Raw genomic sequence first — 9408 nt, 5'->3', positions numbered from 1 at the left:
CAAAGTGGTGTACTGATACCTGTGACTAAAGGTACATATACGTTTTGAATTTATTTTATTTACTTCTGACTCTCAAACTCACCTGAGGAAGGAGCTACGCTCCAAAAGCTAGTAATTCGAAACAAACCTGTTGGAATTTAACCTGGTGTTGTAAGACTTCTTACTGTCTCAAACTCACAAATGTCATCTTCTGTGACTGTGTTCCCGGGTCTTTGTATTTCTGAGAGTGGGGTACTAGATCTACAAAAACTTCTACTTCCTACATTTCATTTCCTTCCTAAAAGCAAGCTCAGAACAGATTCACTTTAATACATTCCCAAACATATCACTCATTATTTCAGAATCTTAAACCAAATGTCCTTTTTCGATAATCCCCATTCTGGCACAGTGACAGATGAATTTAGTTTTTCTTTCTCTTTTTTTAAAAAATGGAGCAGGTGTCGGTTCCTGTTTCTCTTATTATTTTAATTTTCTGGTTGTAACTTGTGCTTTCTGCTTTCTTGTGGTAAATAAACACAGGCAGCACCAATTATTAAAAACAGCACCTGAAATGTTCAGCTTTGGAGCTGACAGCCCACTCCAGACAACATAAAACTCCAGCTATGATCAGAACCGAGGCATAAATGAAACTGAGTGCTGTACAACAGATTACGACTGCAGCAGATCATGGGGGTTATAGGTCTGATTAGTTCTTCAAGCATAATTAGAAATCAGAGGCAATGTTCTAAAAAAAACACATAATGAGGTGGTGGGTGTATAATTTTGTGTGCATATATTTCACTATGTTAAAGCATGAATCAATTCCTAATTATACATTTTCTATAAAAATGAATCTGCTCAATTTAAGGAATATCATCTGGACTGGATGGTGTTAAAGGCATTCCTGCAATCAATTCCACACATTTGTAAGAACCATGTTTAAGTCGAGGAGTCTCCTGAAAAGTAGGCATTTTCCTGCTGTGGTAATGACTTGCAAAATGCTTCAAACGTCAGCCGCCATTTTTTTCAATTCATACAAGCTCCCTAATTCTCAGCAGTGGCAAATATTACGGGAGGCTTTATCCCACAAACTCACAAACAACATCTTGTTTTAAGGGAATCCCAAATAGGCATGATAGCACAGTGGTTAGCACCGTTGCTCACAGCACCAGGGTCCCGGGTTTGATTCCCGCTTGGGTCACTGTCTGTGAGGGGTCTGCACGTTCTCCCCGTGTCTGCGTGGGTTTCCTCCGGGTACTCCGATTTCCTCCCACAAGTCCAGAAAGATGTGCTTGTTAGGTCATTTGGACATTCTGAATTCTCCCTCTGTGCATCCGAACAGGCGCCGGAGTGTGGCGATTGGGGCCTTTTCACAGTAACGTCATTGCAGTATTAATGTAAGCCTACTTGTGACAATAATAAATATTATTATTAAGATCATGGATTCCGGACTTCAAGGTACGTCCGGGGTCTTTGGTCGAGAATGGATTGGGGACCCAGTCAGGGGTTAAGAGTGATTGGGAGTTAGATTCAAGAGGCCCCCGATGGGCACAGGGACCCCCTCACTGAAGGAGGCACCACCCCCTCCTTCACATCTTTCACCCCAGCTGTTAAAGTTGCAGGCTAGCCACTTTCCTCCCCCCGTCCACCATATCATCCTAGTTTAAAGCCAATCAATAAAACTAAAATAATAAATTAAGGGACAAAATTAAAAGCCAGTCCCTTAAGTGTACACTGGTCCACCGGATTATGGTGGTGGAGATGGAAAACGGCCCTTAATTGGCCATTTGGCAACTTAAGAGCTTCAATAGGCCGAAGCGCAGGGTAAACCGGCTGGCACCTCACCCACCAACCCTAAGTGTGGTAGTATCTAATAGGTTCTGTTGACAGATGTTAACTACTGAGTAGTTTAAGATAAACAAAAAGAACAGGTGTTAGGTACTGATGAGTTCATTATACTCGGATATGTATATAAAGAGTCAGCCAACACTGCATGCGTGGGGGTTAGATGGAGAAGTAAGCTCTCCGACAAGCAATAAACTGTCTCCAGCAAAGAATCAACAACCTAGCTTGGGAATTGCACTGGCACAGCAGGTGGTAAGGCTTTGGCCTGGCCACTGTTTTATTTTACCTGCCCCCTCCCACTTCCAAATACGCCGATTAGCGGGTGAGGGAGACCCCCAGCATCTCCCTGCAAAGGCTTTCCCTTCCTGCCTCATTGGTCACCCAAGGATCTCCCTGTTGGCACCTCTCCTGTTCCTTATTTACACGTTTCCCGTCAGCAGCAATATCCAATGATGTATACTGACAACACTGAGTCCTACCACTCTACCACCTACCTCAACCCTTCCACTGCCTCTATGTTGTTAGCGCGTTTATCCAACATTCCCTCTTGAATTAGTTACAATTTTGTTGGACAGGCTGAAGATGTTGGGCGGGATTCTCCATCGTCTGATGCCAGAATCAGGAAGAGCAATTGGACGGAGAATTGGTTCTGACGCCGAAATCGTGGCGGGCGGCGGTTTCATGCCAAATCGCAATTGTCCGGTGCCTCAACAGCGGGGTCAGTGCATTCTAGAACACACGTACAGTAAACACCCGTGGCATATCATTAGCAGGCCCAACCCAGTATTCTACTGGGCCCTCTGCGATCCTCCACTTCCACTGGGGCGAATTCCAACGATGAGGTTCACTTGTGCCTTTAAAAATTGTGAAACTGGCATCATGGCTGATGAGGGAGAGAGAGGAGGTAGGGCACGGAGAGGCGTGGCCGTGGACTGCCTGGCCGGACACTGGCCTGGCTGGCTGGGGTGGAGGGAGGGGGGGGATGGGGAACATGACGTGTGGCCAGGGTGATCCCCACAGGACTGGGGCAGTGCCCAAGCAAGGTCCGTCATGCACGTGGCCTGCAAGGCAGCCATCTTGCTGCGCACCCTAGTGACCATCCACCTTGGCTCCTGGTTCTGCAGAGTGACACTGGCCCTATGGGTGCCCTCACCCCACCACCCCCATACCCACTCTCCACCACCCCCTGCACCTCACTACCCCCTGCTCACCAGTCCCCACCCTACCACCCCGGACCTCAGCCCCACCTTACAAACTCCTCCCCCCCCCCCCCCCCCCCGGCACACCACCCTTTACCATACCACTCCCCCAGCCTGCTGCCACCGCCATACGGAACATCACGTGGCCCATCCATGGCAATGTGCACAGTAGCCCTGACAAGGGGTGCCAGACAGGGGCTGCGGAAAGTACCACTGGCAAGGGCAGCACCTGTCACAGGGAACCACAATTAAGCGGAATCTCACTCCTATTCCCTGTTCTATCCTTTTAGCCTCGCAAATTTATTTCCCTCAAGTATGCATCATATTTCCTTTTAAAATCATTGGCCACCTTTCCTTCGTCAACCCTCGTAGCCAGCAAGTTCCAGATCATTACCACTCGCTGCGTTAAAAATAAATTCCTCGCATCCCCAGCACCTCTTGCTTATCACTGAACCTACTGAGTGGATGGAAAAATAGTTAGTGCTCCCCCTCAAACTCTATGCAATGATGATATTCCACTTAAAATAATCAAAAGTAGGAAACCAGCATCTCCATGAACTGTTCTGTCTCTGTTGAGAGGAAAGGTGGTTTCTTCCTTAGGGGCTGGTTTAGCACAGTGCTAAATCGCTGGCTTTGAAAGCAGACCAAGGCAGGCCAGCAGCATGTACCCATACCAGCCTCCCCGAACAGGCGCCGGAATGTGGCGACTAGGGGCTTTTCACAGTAACTTCATTTGAAGCCTACTTGTGACAATAGCGATTTTCATTTCATTTCAGGTGTGTGGCTCAAGGCATGCATGATGCAAAAATAGTCACCCTGTACTAAAGCAAAGGGCATCACAGTCACTATAACAATTGTTGAGTCATCTCTTTGTTAAATATTGTGGGGGAGGTCTTTGATCATGTTGCTGGGTCTATTTAATTTAATTATTGCATATTCTCTTTTTACACTATGTTAATATTTACTCTAGTTTGTTTTGTTATTATTGTTACTACTGTTTTATTATGAAAAATTCTGCAAAACCTCAATAAAAATACTTTAAAAAAAAGATCATGTTGCTCTGACCAAATTGCAAACCCCAACGTCACGCACCTATCCCAAGTCTCACTGCAGCTACAGACCTGGCAGATTGACAGTCAACGTGATCCCCACTTCAGCAGTTTCAGAACAAGTGCCGCAAACAGCTCAGACCACTCTATGTTGTTTTCATCGGCCTCACCGTGGCATTGACGCCACCAGCAGAGACAGAGGCCGGGATTCTCCCCTACCCAGCGGGGGGGTTCCGGTATCGGGCCGCCCCAAAGGTGCGGATGTCACCGCACCTTTCGGGGCCAAGCCCTCACATTGAGGGGCTAGGCCCGCGCCGGAGTGGTTCCCACTCCGCCGGCTGGTGTGAATGGCCTTTGGCACCATGCCAGCCGGGGCCGAAAGGACTTCATCCGGCCGGCGTAAGTCCGCACATGCGCCAGAGCGTCAGCGGCTGCTGACGTCATACCAGCGCATGCGCAGGGGAGGGGGTCTCTTCCGCCTCCGCCATTGGCGAAGGCGGAAGAAAAAGAGTGCCACCACAGACTCTTTAAACTGCTGCGGAAAATAGGTTGCGCACCTGGACTCATGGGCATCACTTTCTTTCCACGGGAACATGCACAGTTTCATCAATTATAATGGAGCATCGTCAATGCCTTATAAGATCAGCAATAGGGTAGAGCAGAGCTGCAGCCTGGTGACAACTCTCTTTGGCTTAGGTTCCTCCAAGCTGCTGTTGTACATTTTCAGCATCTCAAAGGAGGGTGTCAATCTCTATTCCAGAGCTGACGGCAAGCCATTCGACTTGGTAAGACCGCATACCCAGATTAAAGATCGTAAAGTCTGAGTTTGTGAGTTGCTGTTTGCCGTGCTGGCATCTCGGATTGAAGTTCACTTGCAACAGTTTGTAGATCAGTTCACCAGGGCCTGCAAGGAGCTTGGACTGACAACCAACGTCAGGAAGGTCCAATTTATGAGGCAGGATGTGAGGACTCCACCTTTCATCAATATTGATAACCTCACTCTCGAGGTGTCAATAGCTTCACATACCTTGGATCAACAATTGCCAGCAACCAGTCCCTTGATTCCACAATCAGCAACAGGAGCAGCTGTCGTCTCAAAGTTGAGTGTGAAACAGCAGCAAACTAACCAAAAATACAAATGTAACAGGCTTGTGTTCTCCCAGCTTATAGCTACAAAGCTTATGAAAGCCAAGAAATGCAGCTGAACAGCTTCCACCTCCAGTAGCTCCGGCGGATCATAGAATCACTACAGTGCAGAAGGAGGCCATTCACCCCATTGAATCTACATTGAACCTCTGAAAGAGCACCCTACCCAGGCCCTACCCTATCCCCTGCAACCCCATAACCCCACCTAATCCACACATCCCTGGACACTAAGGGGCAATTTATCATGACCAATCCACCTAACCTGCACGTCTTTGGGCTGTGGGAGGAAACCGGAGCATCCGGAGGAAACCCATGCAGACACGGGGAGAAAGTGCAGACTCCGCACAGACAGTGGCCTGAGGCCGAAATTGAAACCGGGTCCCTGGCGCTGTGAGGCAGCAGTGCTAACCACTGTGCCACCCTTCATATTGGGCATCTTCTGGCAAGGCAGAATGCCGAATATGGATGTACACCAGCAAGCAGAGATCACCAACATGTTTGCTCTCTTGAGCCAGTGGCAACTCTGTTGGCTGGCTAAGCCAAAGCTATAATGGTCACATCCCCAATGCCCTATGACAAGTTTAAATTCAGCATGAGACCATCAGGTTGCTCATGTCTTCAATACAAGACAAGGTTGACTAGGCGTCCAATCAATGCTGGGGAGGTCCTTGCTACTGACTGGATTGCCTGGAGACAAGCAGGTAGAACGGGTGTGGAAAGATGAATGACCAGATGGTGGAAAAGAAAGCCTGCTGTAAGGAAAAAACATCAGTCAACCTCAGACCAATACTGTTCATCTGTGCCAGCTGCCAAAGGGACTGGCAGTCACAAATCAGCTTCCACATTCACATGATGTTCAATAAAGAAGTGACCGTGTGGGGTAATGTCTATTTAATTGTTACTGTATATTCTCTTTTTGCACTATATTAATGTTCACTCTAGTTTGTTTTGTTATTATTGTTACTACTGTTTTTTTATGAAAAATTCTGCAAAACCTTAATAAAAATAAATTTGAAAAAAAAATAAAGAAGTGACAAATACCCTGGCCACAGCCCATCAAATCCCAAGATGGACAGATGCCAATGATACATAAATATGAATAAATGTCTCGAGTTAACAAGAGTTTTACTGCTGAAGTACAATCAATCACACAGAAGCAGTCAAAACTGAAAAAGAATAGAAAGATGTAAAATCAAATTTTAGCTATTTTGATTTCTTAAGAGGCTGGTGAGATTTGTACATGTCAAGGTGAAGGATGTCAATGCTTCAGATTCTAATAATTCCACTTTTTGCTCTGAGGCAGTGCTGTGCATTTGCACATCAGGTTTAGTTCTCGTTAAGTCCCCTTCGACTTACACAAAATAGCCATCATTTAAAATTTTATAAAGCATTTTATGCTTATGAGAAACAGTGGTATAAATTCAGTTACTTTCCTTTAATTTTAAAAATTCCTTAAGTAAAAATAGTTTCTCCTCTCTTCCCGCCCCACCCCTCATAATCTCCACCCCACTCCCTGTTTCATTAGTCATAAGACCAGAGAATCAATTCCACCCATTTTGCTGCTGTTGTACAGATTGCACTCTGTTTTGCGTCAGCAGGACTCTAAGCAGAATGCATCGAACCATGCCCTTGTGAAAACACAGATACATCATCTGGCTTGAATTCATGTTATTATTGCACAACACCCCTGGTTTATTGGTTGAAATCAGAAGGTCAAATTCCTTGTTTTGGCAAAAATATCTGTATTCAAAATAGCTTTCACTGTAAATTGGAGAAAACCTTGCCTCCATCTCCGCCCATTCCCTCCCCCAACTCCGACAAATGTAAACCTTTTCCATTTCAGAACTCAGGCACAGTTTTTTTTAATAGACTGTTCAGCTCCTACAAAGAATCCATAGATAAATGATTTGGCAATTTGTTCTGATGACCTGTTAAATGAGAATACCATGCACAGCAGAACTTGATATAGACTGCAAACCTATCACGGTATAGTAAGAACAAAGTAGAGAGTTTTAAAAGCAGTTAAAAATCCAAATGTTTTTCCCTGCTTGTCTGAAAGAATCCTTCCTGTTCCCTACTGCGTCAGCATCTTTACTGAAACCCTACTTTACAGCATTGATCTGGAGCCTTAGCCATTGTTGGCCATTTTGGGGGTATCGGACTTGCGAGGGCTGTGGACATCCATGCTCACCCTTGCCTGGCTGATAGCCCCAAGACGAATTCTGTTGGCATAGGAAGCGCAAGCTCCGTCTAGTACCTCGGCCTGGTTGGGTGACCTCATGGACTTTTTATACCTGGAAACGGTGAAGTTCATTATCAGGGGATCTGTGGAACGATTCTACCTGAGGTGGCAGCCATTTATCTCATACATCAATTGGGGTGGGAGGGGGTCAGGTTTATTTGTGGGATTAGAGGGGATACGGCAGGGGTGGTTTGGATGTAGCCTTCCTTGTATGTTTTTCTACATCTCTGATTCCTTGTGTTGTTAGCATGTCAATTGTACCATGTTTGAACAATTTTCAGAGTTGTGTTGTAGTTTAGATCGTGCTTGTTAATTACAAAATCTTTAATAAAATATATATATATTTTAAAATCCTATTTTACAACTTCCAATATATTTCACGGGCTGTGAAGTTCTTTGGGATGTCCTGAGGTCCATAAGACCATAAGAAATAGGAGCAGAATTAGGCCACTCGGCCCACCGAGCCCACTCCGCCATTCAATCATGGCTGATGTCTTTCTCATCCCCATTCTCCTGCCTTTTCCCCATAACCCCCGATCCCTTTATTGATCAAAAACCTATCTACCTCTGTTTTAAAGACACTTAGTGATTTGGCCTCCACAGCGGTCTGCAGCAAAGTGTTCCACAGATTCACCACCCTCTGGCTGAAGAAATTCCTCTTCATCTCTGTTTAAAAGGATCATCCCTTTAGTCTGAGATTGTGTCTTCTGCTTCTAGTTTTTCCTACAAGTGGAAACATCCTCTCCACGTCCACTCTATCCAGGCCACGCAATATCCTGTAAGTTTCACTAAAATCCCCCCTCATCCTTCTAAACTCCAACGAGTACAGACCCAGAATCCTCAACTGTTCCTCATACAACAAGCTCTTCATTCCAGGGCTCATTCTTGTGAACCTCCTCTGGACCTTTTCCAAGGCCAGCACATCCTTCCTTAGATACGGGGCCCAAAACTGCTTACAATACTCCAAATGGGGGCCTTATATAGCCTCAGAAATACATCCCTGGTCTTGTATTCTAGCCCTCTCAGCATGAATGCTAACATTGCATATGCCTTCCTAACTGCCGACTGAACCTGCATCTTAAGAGAATCATGAACAAGGACTCCCAAGTCCCTTTGTGCTTCTAATTTCCTAAGCATCTCCCCATTTCTCCTTCCAAAGTGCTTAACCTCACACTTTTCCACATTGTATTCCATCTGCCACTTCTTTGCCAACTCTCCTAGCCTGTCCAAGTCCTTCTGCAGCCTGCCTGCTTCCTCAATATTACCTGCCCCTCTACAGATCTTTGTATCATCTGCAAACTTAGCAACAGTGCCTTCAGTTCCTGCCTCCAGATCATTAATGTATATTGTGAAAAGTTGTGGTCCCAGCACAGACCCCTGAGGCACACCACTAGTCACCGGCTGCCATCCTGAAAAAGACTCCTTTATCCCCATTCTCTGCCTTCTGCCAGTCAGCCAATCCTCTATCCATGCCAGGTCATGCAAAGACTTCCCGTAAATGCATTTCTTTCTTCTTTGTGATTGAATTCCAGTGTTAAATTAACAGGGTAAAATTATGTATTGGAGGAAGGCATTGTTTCAGGCCAGCAGTTTCACCTACATTGAAAAGGCACCCTGCCAATGTTAGCACTCACGCTCATTGAACATGGTTCAAACATTAGCTGACTCACTAGCACAGAATTTGGTGTTCAGGGTTGGGTATGACTGGGTGTGTCACTTACAGTGAGTATTGAACACAACCTTTGATCAAGAAGTTGATAAGTCGTGATTCCTATATTTTAATTCAACAGTTCACTGAATAAACTAAATGGAATCTCAGTGAATATCATGGTTGTTGAATACTCTTTGTTCCGAGATTATTCAGTGAAACTTCTATTTACTGTGGCAGCACTGGATTCATCTTGTACTCAAGAAAGTGGCAGGTGTCACTGCCTTGGAATTGTAAATT

This window comes from Scyliorhinus canicula, chromosome 7 (assembly GCF_902713615.1).
Source record: "Scyliorhinus canicula chromosome 7, sScyCan1.1, whole genome shotgun sequence".
NCBI lineage: Eukaryota > Metazoa > Chordata > Chondrichthyes > Carcharhiniformes > Scyliorhinidae > Scyliorhinus > Scyliorhinus canicula.
Note: the sequence above shows the minus strand (reverse complement) of the source record.